The following is a 12,228-nucleotide window of genomic DNA, read 5'->3' as shown; positions in this document are numbered from 1 at the left end:
TAGAAAGAGGGCCTGATGACAAGCAATGTCCTCTCATCTAGTTTTGAACCTTAGCATATCTTTCATGGAGTATTGCATTCTTCTTCCCCCAAGGTGTTTTTCGAATCATGAAGATGTCTCCATCTTGGGGAAGCTTTTCAATCTCTTGTGGCCTGGCCTGAGCACTTACATAACTTTATTTCCATGATTCATGAGGAAGATGAGTTTACTGACGAACAAGCCGGTTTGCTGCTTTCATTCACACTTCGCAAATCTCCATTTTGTTGGGTGCTCAACCTACTGGCTGACACCATGCACTCATTTGAGCACTTCTGTGATCTTATTGAAGACATGTTCTATCATTTTGATCTAGACCATCTTGACCATAAACTATTACGACAACGGAGGGCTCCGCATGAATCCATCATTGATTTTTGGCAGCGCTTCCATGACTTGCAGTTTCAAGCTTCGAGGAGCCAGATGATTTTTTCTTATCTTTGGGAACGGTTCAAGTATTGTCTTAAGAAATATACCCATCCCAAGAGGAAGCTTGATTTCAAGCCTTTCTCAGACTTCTTCGCTGATGGAACTACGCATTCTCATGTGAGAGCAGGCACTGTCTCAACGGACTGTCCACCTCCCTCTCATTCAACAGTTCCACCATTGTCCAGTGATGCTAAGGATCATGTTTGTACACCTGTTCAACCTCACACCTTCCCAACATCACTCCACTCAATTTTCGTGCAAATTTGGTTGTGAGTCCTTTGAGTTCTCACATTCATTCTTTTTTTCGACCTTCGTCTTTGCACTCAAGTGTTCCTCTAGATGATGTTGTCTTGTGTTCGTCCATTCCAAACTCTTCACTTATTTTGAACGAGGAACAACCCATTGATGGAGTTGGTGTTGCACAACCAACATGTGCTATCATTCATGGAGAGTATGAGTGGGAGCTTGAACATCAACACTCGGCGAAGGATGACTCCCTTCCATCTGAGCCCCCTATTTTCTTTCCTAACCTCTTTGGTTAACCTGCTATCCATGATTTTGCATGTGTGTCTTTGTCCACAGATGCACCCATTGTTAATCACTCCCAGGACTCATTGGATGCTAGTCCATCATTCGACTACAGAGAGGATAAGTTACTCATTGAAAATCCACTTGATCCTTCATCTGTCTGTTCTGGAAACACAGAGGATGAGTTCGTTCACTTTTCATCTACCCCTCTATTCGATTCATATGATCATGAGGATGTCGAAGAATTCATTGATTTTTCTGATCGTGGCAGTCGTGATCCATTTGCTTCCATTTTTTATCATGATCATGAATCTATCACAGTTGATCTTTCGAAGCCACTAGTTTATGATGATCTACCTGATGATGAAGTTGAGATACCCAAGATTGTCGAGGCACTTCAGCCCGAGCTAATGGTTATGTCAAGTCCTCACTCTATTAGGGTTAGTCTCACTTCTGATCATGAAATTGTTTAATCACCCAAGGCTCCTCAGCACTCGTTTGTCTACATTAAAGATCCATCTCACACACAGATCACACTTCCTCCACTCGAACTACACGATCCCATTGCCCATGCAATGGAGGAATCTTACATTGCAAGCACTCGTGTGCGATGCAAGTTATCTTTGTTTCTTTCATTTGCTTACATGTCACAGTCAAGAGTGTGCTTCTGCTTCAAAGTTGCATGTAGTGTCACATAGCACCACGATAAGTCCACAAACTACCCGTCATGCACATGCACTCACTTATGTCCCGTGGGCACGTTGAAACACGAAGTGTGGTTGTCTTGACTGTTATCTCTTTCTTGTTTGCTAGTCCACACAACTGGGTTACTCGCGGACCAAGCCTTCACCAACATGGGTCTACAAATGCGTCGGTGGCTGCATTGGAAGTATCACTTCACGTGATCAGGCCCATGCACCGTTAGTGTAGGAGTAGGAGTAGTGTTTGATTTCAGTTGTTTGCTTGCATGCTTATTTGCTTACATGCTTTATTTGCTTGTTTGTTTTCCTACTTGTGTGTTTACTTTCTTCGCTTTCATTTTGTCTTATACTCTTGCTTTGCTTTATTAATTGCTACTTCATTCACTTGTTTCATGCGTAGATTAGTTTGCATGAAACCATGTGTGACTCATGAAACAAGCTGGATAAAGTACAAGAGGGTTTGTACAACTATGACTACTTGGCTATCTGTCATCTTTCCTCTGTATGATGGACTTGTTACTCTTAGTCCATGATACATCGAAAGAAAATACGTATTGTTCCAAGTGAACCTTGGTGAAAACACAACGCTTGCGCGCTAACTAGTGTCACCTGCTCTAGTTGATTGTTTTTTGGTTAACCCTTGTCAGCTTAGTCAAGTAGAGTAAGGTGAGGGGGAAAACCTTAACAAGCACGTCAGAGATACAATAAACTACTTCTCTACTAGAACAACCTCCTCTTCTCTCAATAATTTGGGATCCCTCTTCCGCCTCTGAAATGAATAAGTGTTATGCACAGTGAAAATGAAAAAAATGAAAATTCAAAAGATTCAAAATGAGAAATGAATAAGGTGAAAGAAGAGAAAGGCTTCCTGTGTAGGGAGGTGATGAAAGTAACTTTGTCAGGGTACAGACCAGGCTCGTTGGCAGTGGATCCATGCTTGTGTTCCTATGTCACTCCATCGGGGTACTATCCAGGCCTGCTGGCAATGGAGCACCACGAGAGATGAAACTTAGACTCTGACGACTATACTACTTGTGCACTTATATACCCCTCAACCCCAATCGAAACAACTGTGTTTCCTTGGCTTGGAATGTGTGTCAATCGACCAAGAGTCTGGCAGATGATACATTTTACAATCAAGCTAGTGTGAACCCAATACGAGATGAGAACTGAACAATACTTATGTAGGTGTTAGACTTGCTTTTCACGAACAAGGTCCATTCAGAGAGCTGGAGTTCTACCAGTGTTTCACCAAGTGTTGTAGCGACTACAAGCACCCTCCAAACGTTTTCCTTAACCTGTTTTGGAGCTTCCCTACCAACCTTCACAACAACTTGCCTTGCTTCATCAAGTCCTTAAGCTTCATTGTCTTTCTTGCTCAAAGGCAGCCTGTCGATCACAATTTGATTTTTCCCCTTCACAAGCTGCTCAGCCAGACTTGGTCCAACTACAGGCTGAGTAGCTTCCCCTTGAAATTTGTGCATTTCTAGAGGGAAACCAACCTTCCCTCTAGAAATTGTGTAATCCTCTCTGACAACCTGCTAGGCTCCAGGATTGCGCAATCCTGCCAGCCAACCCTCCCAGCAGGATTTGCACAAATTTTCCCAGTAACAGGTTGTTCAGCCCAGGATTTGTGCAAATCTGAGCAACAGTCAGCTGTTCAGCCTAGAAAATGTGCAAATCACCTGGGCATATAGCCCAGCTCCCAGCGAGAAATGCACATTTTTCTCCAGTAGTCAAGCAGTCTCTTGCATGTGTAGCTGAGTTGACTGATTCCCTCCGGGACTGAGCAAAACAGACTTGCATGCATGGGTTGTTTCTCCCAAGGTAGCATGCAAAGGCATCCCTTATTTTAGGGATATATGTTAGCAGTTGGAGGTTACATGCAAGGAATAATTCATAAACCTCCCTCCAAGTGTCACTTCCCCTAGATTTGTGGCATGCACCTCACAACCTCGATGTTAACAAAACTCATCAACCGGATGATATAGAGCTCATTCCTCATATCAACCTTGTAGCTCTGACATCTCACATCACATCTAGGAGCAGTCAACACATTCAGCTCAGCTGTTTTGGGGTAAGCTTGCTTCCCATGCCTTGTGCTCAATATTTGTCGCTCTTTGTGTCTTTGCTTGTGTGAGTGATGTTTGCTTGATTATTTGAGCACTTGCTGTCATTTACATATATTCTAGCTTATCCTAGCTCTGTTTCAATTTTCATTGCTATCTCACTACTGTCGCATGCATGAAATTGTTTTGCATGGACGTATGCCCAACCGACAAACAACCTCACCCATATGCATGTTAATTTGTTTGCTCAATCTTCCATTCATGTTTTGTATGCATTGTTTATCACTTCCGTTGTCACTTAGTGTTTCCATGCATTTCATTGACTTACTTGCTTTCAGTTGCCCATTGGCAAGTTGGGCCAACCTTGGCCCTGTCTCTGCCTTCACCAAGGCTGCATTGCATAATCTGGAGAAGGAAGGCTCACCTTCCTCTCTAGATTTGCTCATTCTGGCCCAACAATGGCCTCTTAGACTGAATTGCGCATTTCTAGAGGTCAATGGCTTCTTGGCCCAAAAATTTGCGCAAACCTGTCCCTGGGCCAGCAGTCAGTAGCTAGACTGGACTATGCATTGTGCATTTCCAGCAGTCAGTCGGTCTCTCAGCAGCCCAGACTATGCCTTGTGCAGTCTTGGCAGTCGGCCCCCCGACCTCCCGGCAGAAATTGCGCAACCTTCATGATTGTTATACTAAAATTTGTCACCATGACTATTTGCAGTTAGTATGGCTCCATCAACTGTCATACTATCCTCTTTGGCAAGTCTCATACCTCTGCTCTTCATGTCAAACTCCAAGAAAGAGAGAAAAGTCATTTAAAGTCAATTAACTCTGGGTACGCAGTTTCTCTTAGCCTTACCTGCGTGTACGCAACCCAAGTTCACAATACCTGCGTACTTGTACGCTCTGTATGTAAAGGGGTGGGTGCGTACCCCTGTAAAGGTCAAAAGGCGCGAGTTTCACTTCAAAAAAGTTACTTGTGGTCAAATCTAGAGCATTCTAGAAGATGGTTTGACGTGTATTGAGCGCCTCTAGATGGTTCATGCACCCCAAAGAAAGAGGAACTTATCCCATGAAGAGGGGAGCTATCCCATTGAAAGAGGGGCTTATCCCATTCATGGTGGACCTAATTAACTTCCTCCAAAGCACTATAAATACAGGCATTGGGCCAGAGGGAGGGGAGGTTGAAAGCTGAACATTCCTAAGGGTAGATGCTGCTGGAATTAGGACTTCCTTGTAGAAGCTTGTGAGGAGAGATTCCCATCCTTTCTTGTTTCATTTGGAAGTGGGTGAGCTGATCAGAGTAAAGAAGAACTCTTGTTGGACCCTGGGAGGGACCTGCACAACACCAAGGCTCAGGTTGTAATGGTTTCTTTTGTTTCCTATTAATACAAATAAGTCCATTCTTCACAACAATTTGTTATTTATGAGTTGTTTCATATACTCCTTGGTCTGTATGTTAAATATGTTTTATTTTATAAGATATTCAGGTGCTATTTAATCGTTTGATTGTTAGTGAATGCAGGTTTCGAAGAGAAGGAGAAGCTCATCCGGATCGACGAGGCTAGACTACTACAACAGCGTTGGACTACAGGTAGGATCTAAACACTTGATTACTTATATTGTAAATGCATATTTAAGGAAGGATTGTTCTTAATTGTCTTGTTTGTCACTAGAAAGCCTTAGCTTCTAGGGAGGTTGGTTTTGTCCGCAAAATCGACTCTTTCCGCATGACAAAATGGCGACTCCACTGGGGAATCCATGAATGTGTTTGAGTTCTTTTTGATTTGATATTTTGATCTGAGAAAATTCGATTGCTTTCTGGTTTTTCGCTGTCTGACTGTGTATTTGGGTGGAATAGCTTAGGGTTAAGTTAGATTTTTATTTTTCTTAGTTTTTCCAGCAGTACGCAGCCTCTGAGTTAGGCACAGTGCGTACCTGTACGCACTGCAGCTTTGTGCACAGAGCGTACCCGCACCTGTGCAAACAGGTCGCCTGCGTACCCCTGTCAAATTTGAGAAAATTCCAATTTTTTCCTTTTTTCCTCTTAGATTTTGTTTTTAATTAGTTTTTACTACCCAGATCCACTAGTTACCTGTCAGAGATCTTCATCTGAACTTGTTTCGTTAACATCGAGGGTTTTAGTGAAATTCATAGAAGTTTCGCCTTAGGGTTGATTTTTACATTGGTCTTGTAGTGACTTTGGCTTTAGAAGTTGTAAAAACCTTGGATATCCCTGGTCTTTTCAGTCTTCTTAGGAGTCAGACCTTTCATAAAATCCACCTTTGTGAGAAACCTACCTTTGTGTTGTCTCTTTGCGAATTTCGAGAAAGTTTGTTGATTAAAGCTTTGAATTTCATTCTTGAGAAAAAGAACAAAAAGATTTCGATTTTGTTTTTGATTAGTTTATGATTCTGCATGAACTGATCCTTGGTTGCATTTTGACTGAGTAAAACATCCTGGAATTATATTTTGTAGGCTTTTTCCTCATTAGTTTTGCTTTTAGGTAAATTTCTCTTAGATTTGCTTTTAGGTAAACTTGATTTGATTTTCATAGATTTGTTAAAGTTGATTTTTGTTAAGTAGTTTTATATGCTTTGTTAATATAGAAAAAATACAAAAAATTCTTTTGGAAAAAAGTTTGCTTTGGTAGCGTTTGAAGTCTTTGAAAGAGAAAGGAATTTTCGTGAAATAATTAGTGGTCATGTGTTGTATGCTTTGGAAAAGATAAAGAGATTGTTTCTTTGATTGTCTTTGCCAAGAAAGTTGTCTTTTATAAATTTTGCATTCTCCAACTCTCTTAGCTAGGAAATTCATTGAAAAAGGAAAAGTAGTGTAAATCATCTTAGGTGCATCTTTTTAGTGGTTGCGAGTCGAGTCTACACACCACCAGTTTCATCTCCACTACCTTTTGTCCTAAAGAAAAGCCATAAAATTAACGCTTAAAGTAAAATTAACTTAGTAACTTTTTATTTACTAGGGCTCTGAAACACCAATATAGATCAGGCTAGTGTCTTGGAGTAGGAGAGTAATAAACTCTCCAAGACAACAAAACCAAACAAGTAGCTCATCTTGTGGTAGGATAAATCCAGCTGTTTCATTTATGCTATGGGAAAGCTCCTCTTAAAGGAGAAGCACGAGACCGTGCCCGAACCAGTGAGGGGATCAATCCTCCTTCATTGGGAAAGACGCCAGATACGCACGTACTACAAACGGTAAACCTCGGATTATTGTCGAGGAGCCTGGGGTCACTTGTCGGTAAACCTTGGATTATTGTCAAGGAGTCGGCAAGGGGATTGCTTGTTTCTCTGCCCTTGCGTGCTATCGGGTCGTAGACTGTTCCCCCAGGTATATTTGTTGTTGTTGGTAACCTTAGTGACCATTACCTTTAGGATTCTACCCGAGGTGACGGTGGAGGGAAGATCCCACTGTACCTGGAGCAGACGTTGGCTAGACTCACTTGGATTTTCCGGGGGGTTCACTTCACTCGAGACGGTTAAAGTGGAAGAACTTGTGCCAGTCTATTCATTAAGCAGGTTGCCGGGGTAACTGTTCCGCCCGCCACTTTTGTATTGAATCCGGCGATGTTGGGCTTCATCACCAACTAGCGTTTTCGGTCCGGAAGGCTACTGTTTGTGCATGGTTTGACGCCCTAGATTCTTTAGGCGTGTGATTCAAATTTGTTTGGTTCTTTAGAGACTTTAGGCGGTTTTCTTTGAGATTTTACTTTGTTTGCGTGTGCAGTAGTTAAAAGTTTTTAGTTGTGGCTGAATTACCGAGACAGTCCCCTAGAACTCGGGGCAAGTCTCCTGAAGTTGTAACCGTGGCCGATTTGTTGAGGAGGTCTCGTAGACTTCGAGGCCAACCTCCTGAAGAGGTTCTGGGTCATTACGAAGGTTTGAAAGTCCTTGTAACTCCTAGTGGCAGTAAAGTAGGGTCACCTGAAGAAGGAGAGTCTTCATTGGTAGTTCATCCGGATTACCAAAGTCTAGAAACAGGCTATAATCCTGAAGCTGTTACAGTTTCTGAGCTTGCTGGTAGTTTTTCATCTACTAGTGATATAGGCGAAGAACCTGAAATATCTGAACCTGTTACTCCGACTTCTAGTGCTCCAGATTCACCTAGGGTAGAAAGAGTCATCAGCGAAAATCTCCCTTCTGGTTTGATAGTTATTGAAGAACTTGCTCCAGAAGAAGATATAGGCGTCCCTATCCCTGAACATCAACCTACTATTGATCTAAGGGAGCGTGAATCCATTTTTTACAGTCCTCCTAGAAGTACTACTTGGTATCTTTCGTTAACTAATTATTTAGACAAGTCAGGGTCAAGTTTTTCTCCACCTCGTACTCCTTATCCACCTAGAGGTATTTATACTCCTGTAAATATGTCTGGTCAGTCGTCCATGTTTACTCAATCGCCTGAATCATTTATGTACGGCGGTCCTTCTGTTCCCACTGGGTATCAGTCACTTTCTGGTACTTTTGCGGGAGCATCTCCTCAACCCATTGAACATGGGTTATTAACTGGAAACAATGGTAATAAACCGTTGAGCGTAGGAGACATTTACATGATGTCAGGTTCAAATCCTAGTTCTCAACCTCAAGGTGTGCAGTTACCACCTGGGGGGCAGCCTCAAGTAACGCCTGGGGGGCAACCTCAAGGTACACAAATTGCATCTGGGGGGCAACCTCAAGGACAGTATATACCCATGGTACAATACATTCCTCAAGGTCAACCCCAGCCTCAATATGTACCCCAGGGTCAACCTCATTATCAGTACGCGCCTCAAGGGTATCAACCCCAAGGTCAGTACTTGAGTCAAGGTCAACCCCAGTATCAGTACGTGCCTCAAGGGTATCAACCCCAAGGTCAGTATTCGAGTCAAGGTTATCTACCACCCCAAGGTCAATCTTATGTTCAAGGTATAGGAAATGTACCTTTCAATTATCAATCCTACCCTCAACCTGGTTATGGATCTCAGTATCCTCAACCTGTTATGGGTCAATACCCCGGAATGATAGTGTGGGATCCATCACAAGTTCAACAGGTGTTGCAGCCGAGTATACAGTTGTCCTCTCAAACTGGACAACCCTTAGTTTCTGGTTCACCCCAGCAACCAGTCCAGTCAAATATTCAAACTTCTGTAACTTCAGTAGTTACTCAGTCGCCCATGGCACCTAGTACTCCATCTCAAACGACTGCTGCAACTACCGCAACATCTGTTCAGTCTACCGCACTTACTTCTGGAGTATCGACAGCTCCGGTTTCTATTGTCTCTGCAACCACTCCTCAGACATCTTTACTCTTGTCTGGATCTACGATTCAAACTACGGTTCAGACACCTGTAGGGCAACCTGGTTTAAGTACGGTTGTCACAAGTCAACCACAATTCACTTATCAACCGTACCAGGGACAGTACCAATTCGGTTTTGCTGTCCAACAGCCAGTTTACCAGTATCAACCGTATCCTGGGTACACTTATCAACAACCACAACAACCCCAGTACGGTCCGGTTAATCCTGGTTTTCCAGGAGGATACAATATCCCGAACGCAATTCCTATTCCTAGTTATCCTGGATATCCTCCTCCTGGAACTGGTCTTGTGACCCAGAGTTTTAGGGATCCTAATCGGCAATTACCGTTTATCGCAACTTTGGATTTACCCGACTTGTCGCGCCTAATGAACGATCCAATAAATTATCTTCCGTTTTGGCCGCCAATGCCAAATAAGTTGCCCGGTGACATACCCAAGTTCGAAGGTAAGTCTGGAGAGGACCCGTCGAATCATGTGATGACTTACCACCTCTGGTGTGCCTCAAATTCCATCTCGGATGATTCGATCCGCTTACGTCTTTTCCAGCGTACACTCATTGGTCTCGCGGCCAAGTGGTACATTGAGTTACCACGGGCCTCTTTTTATAATTTTAGCCAGTTAGCTACCTCGTTCCTTACTCATTTTCAGTTGCCGGTCAGATACGATAATGGTACGAAATTACTGACTTCATTAAAACAATCGACGTCCACTTATATTTCCGATCATATTCATGAATGGAGACGTCGAAGACGTTTAGTGAAAGTTTTTATCCCGGACCAAATCTTAGCTGAATGGTTTGTTAAATCATTGTTACCGAAGATTACTGAAGACGTAGCTAAGGCCGGAGTAGTTACTGAGGAGCAAGTCATTGCTCAAGCATAGTACCTTGACTTAGTTTATACTCAGTCGAGTACGTTACACGAAAAGATCCCAGATCTTCCTAAGTCAAATCAAATCGCTGCTGCTCCTTCGGGATCTCATGCTGCTGATGGCATGATTGGTACGGTGAACACTAAAAGTAAGAAGAAATCCTCAAAGAATTCTTCTCCGATTATAACCTTACCAGACTCCCCGACAGGAGAATCTTCTGCTGAAGTTATCGCCGACATTCACGCTGTAGAGTCATCTACGGCTAAATCAAAAAATGGTGGGAAAAAGAAAGGCAAGAAGAAGGATAAAGCAGACAAAGCTCCAAAGGAGAAAAAAGAAAAGTCGGAAACCAATGACGAAAAACGCAAACCTCGTTATCCTTGTCTAATTTGTGAAGAGGATCATTTTACAAGAGATTGCCCTCATCGGGCAGAGGTTGTGAAAATCATCAAAGGTTCCCCAACTCCTGTTGTTTTGAAAGATCTATTTCCAAACTAGGAGAGTAAAATGATAGGTTCTTCCTCGAATGCCAGTGAAGAACCCATATTGATGATGTCTCATGTACAGATTGTGACTCGATCGCAAGATTATGGTAGTAAAAGTCCTGTTGATGGCAAAGAAGCAGAATCTTCTCATTCTAATCCATCAACCTCAGCTCCCGGTTCCGATCCACTATAGATCGAGAAACCTAACTCGGACTTAGTAATCAAACCGCCCGCCAAGGGTATACTTCGAAAGTCTGCTTTCAATCCACATGCGAGAGCGCCCCAAAATTATAATATTGTTGAGGACTTAGTTGTTTCACCCTCAGCAATGTCGGCTTTGGAAGTGCTGCAATCATGCCCAGCACAACGCAAATTACTTTTGTCGGCTATCGGAGCTGTTGATGCTCAAGACCCAAACCTAATAATCTTTGATCTAGAAAATAGTACACCGCGGTTGCCTCATCAGATGGCTTTCCAGATCCCAGTGATAGTAAAAAACAGGCCTATTCATCGGACTGTAATTGATGAGGGAGCTTCTACGTGTATTATGTCGATTTAGTGTTGGAGATTGCTTGGTTCTCCTTCACTAAGCCAATCCCCGACGATTCTTAAGTCCTTTGATGGCCGTGGGTTCCGTCCGTTTGGCATTCTACAGGAATTGCCTATAGAGGTTGAAGGAAAAACTGTTAGTCTGGATGTGGAGGTGGTTGATGCCCCTCTAGACTACAACCTTCTCTTGGGTCGCAGTTGGTCTTACGCTATGACAACAATCGTTTCATCGGTCTTCCGAGTTATAAAGTTTCCACATAATTGGTTGAAACAGCTCCTAGAAGGATGATCTCGACCCCTAGAGGCAGGGAAAGATGTTAGATGGCCTATATTATGTACTTTCTTGCTCATTTTCATGGTTGGACTCTTGAGGGAGAAGCTCTTATTGTATTACTCACTGTATCTCTGCAATTTTTGGCAAAGGAAGACCAGGGTTTTGCAGTCCTTTTTGGGATTCTTATGGTCACATGTATTGATGGTGTGTTTCTCTTTGTACTTGTAAGTGTGTTATGTGAATCATTTCCTTACTTTTCCTTCTGCAAATTAGGCAAATGAAGTGTTAAAGTAGAATTCATGACTGTCATGCTCTGCTTTTAAGTTTGCTTAATATTTATGTTTTCATCTGTCTAAAGAGAACTCTTGAAGGTTTCTTGCTCTCTTTAGCCCCTCACCAGTCATTCCTATCCATTCACTTAATTCAAAGGCATCAATACAGTCTCCTACCTTGCCCCAAAGAACCCCCTGCAAAAACTGTGGCCAATCCCCGCACCCAAAATTGCCTTTCCCCGATTTGCCACCAAAATCCTAAAAATTCCCAAATCAAACCTTTTATCAGTTTACTAGCCTAAAATCAGTGTTTCCTTATTGGTTATCTCGCCCGTTTGAAGATCTTTACCGAGATATACCGGAGAGATCCCTCTCCTACCCCGTAGGGCTAGCTACGAGGCTAAGTGGTTTGATGTTGCCTTGGAGTTTACCTTTTTCAGCCTGAGGTGAAATTTCAAGCGCTAACAGGTGCCAGGGGTGCAAGTGTGGTGTGGTTGCCATTGCAGGCATAGCTCTCGCCTATGGAATGGTCAGGGAATATGTGAATATACATATATGTATGATTATATAGATAAGTATACAATTATAACATTTTAGATAAATAATAGTCGTTTCTGAGACCCTAGTAAGGACTCCACAAACAATATAGATATATACATATATAGAAGAATTTCTCGTAAGTAAATAAAGTGAAGCGACGAAGATAT

Source organism: Pinus tabuliformis, chromosome 8 (assembly GCF_031772625.1).
Source record: "Pinus tabuliformis cultivar Carrire ecotype Pingquan chromosome 8, CPIR1, whole genome shotgun sequence".
Taxonomy (NCBI): domain Eukaryota; kingdom Viridiplantae; phylum Streptophyta; class Pinopsida; order Pinales; family Pinaceae; genus Pinus; species Pinus tabuliformis.
The sequence above is the reverse complement of the archived record's forward strand: the minus strand, read 5'-3'. Positions refer to the sequence as shown.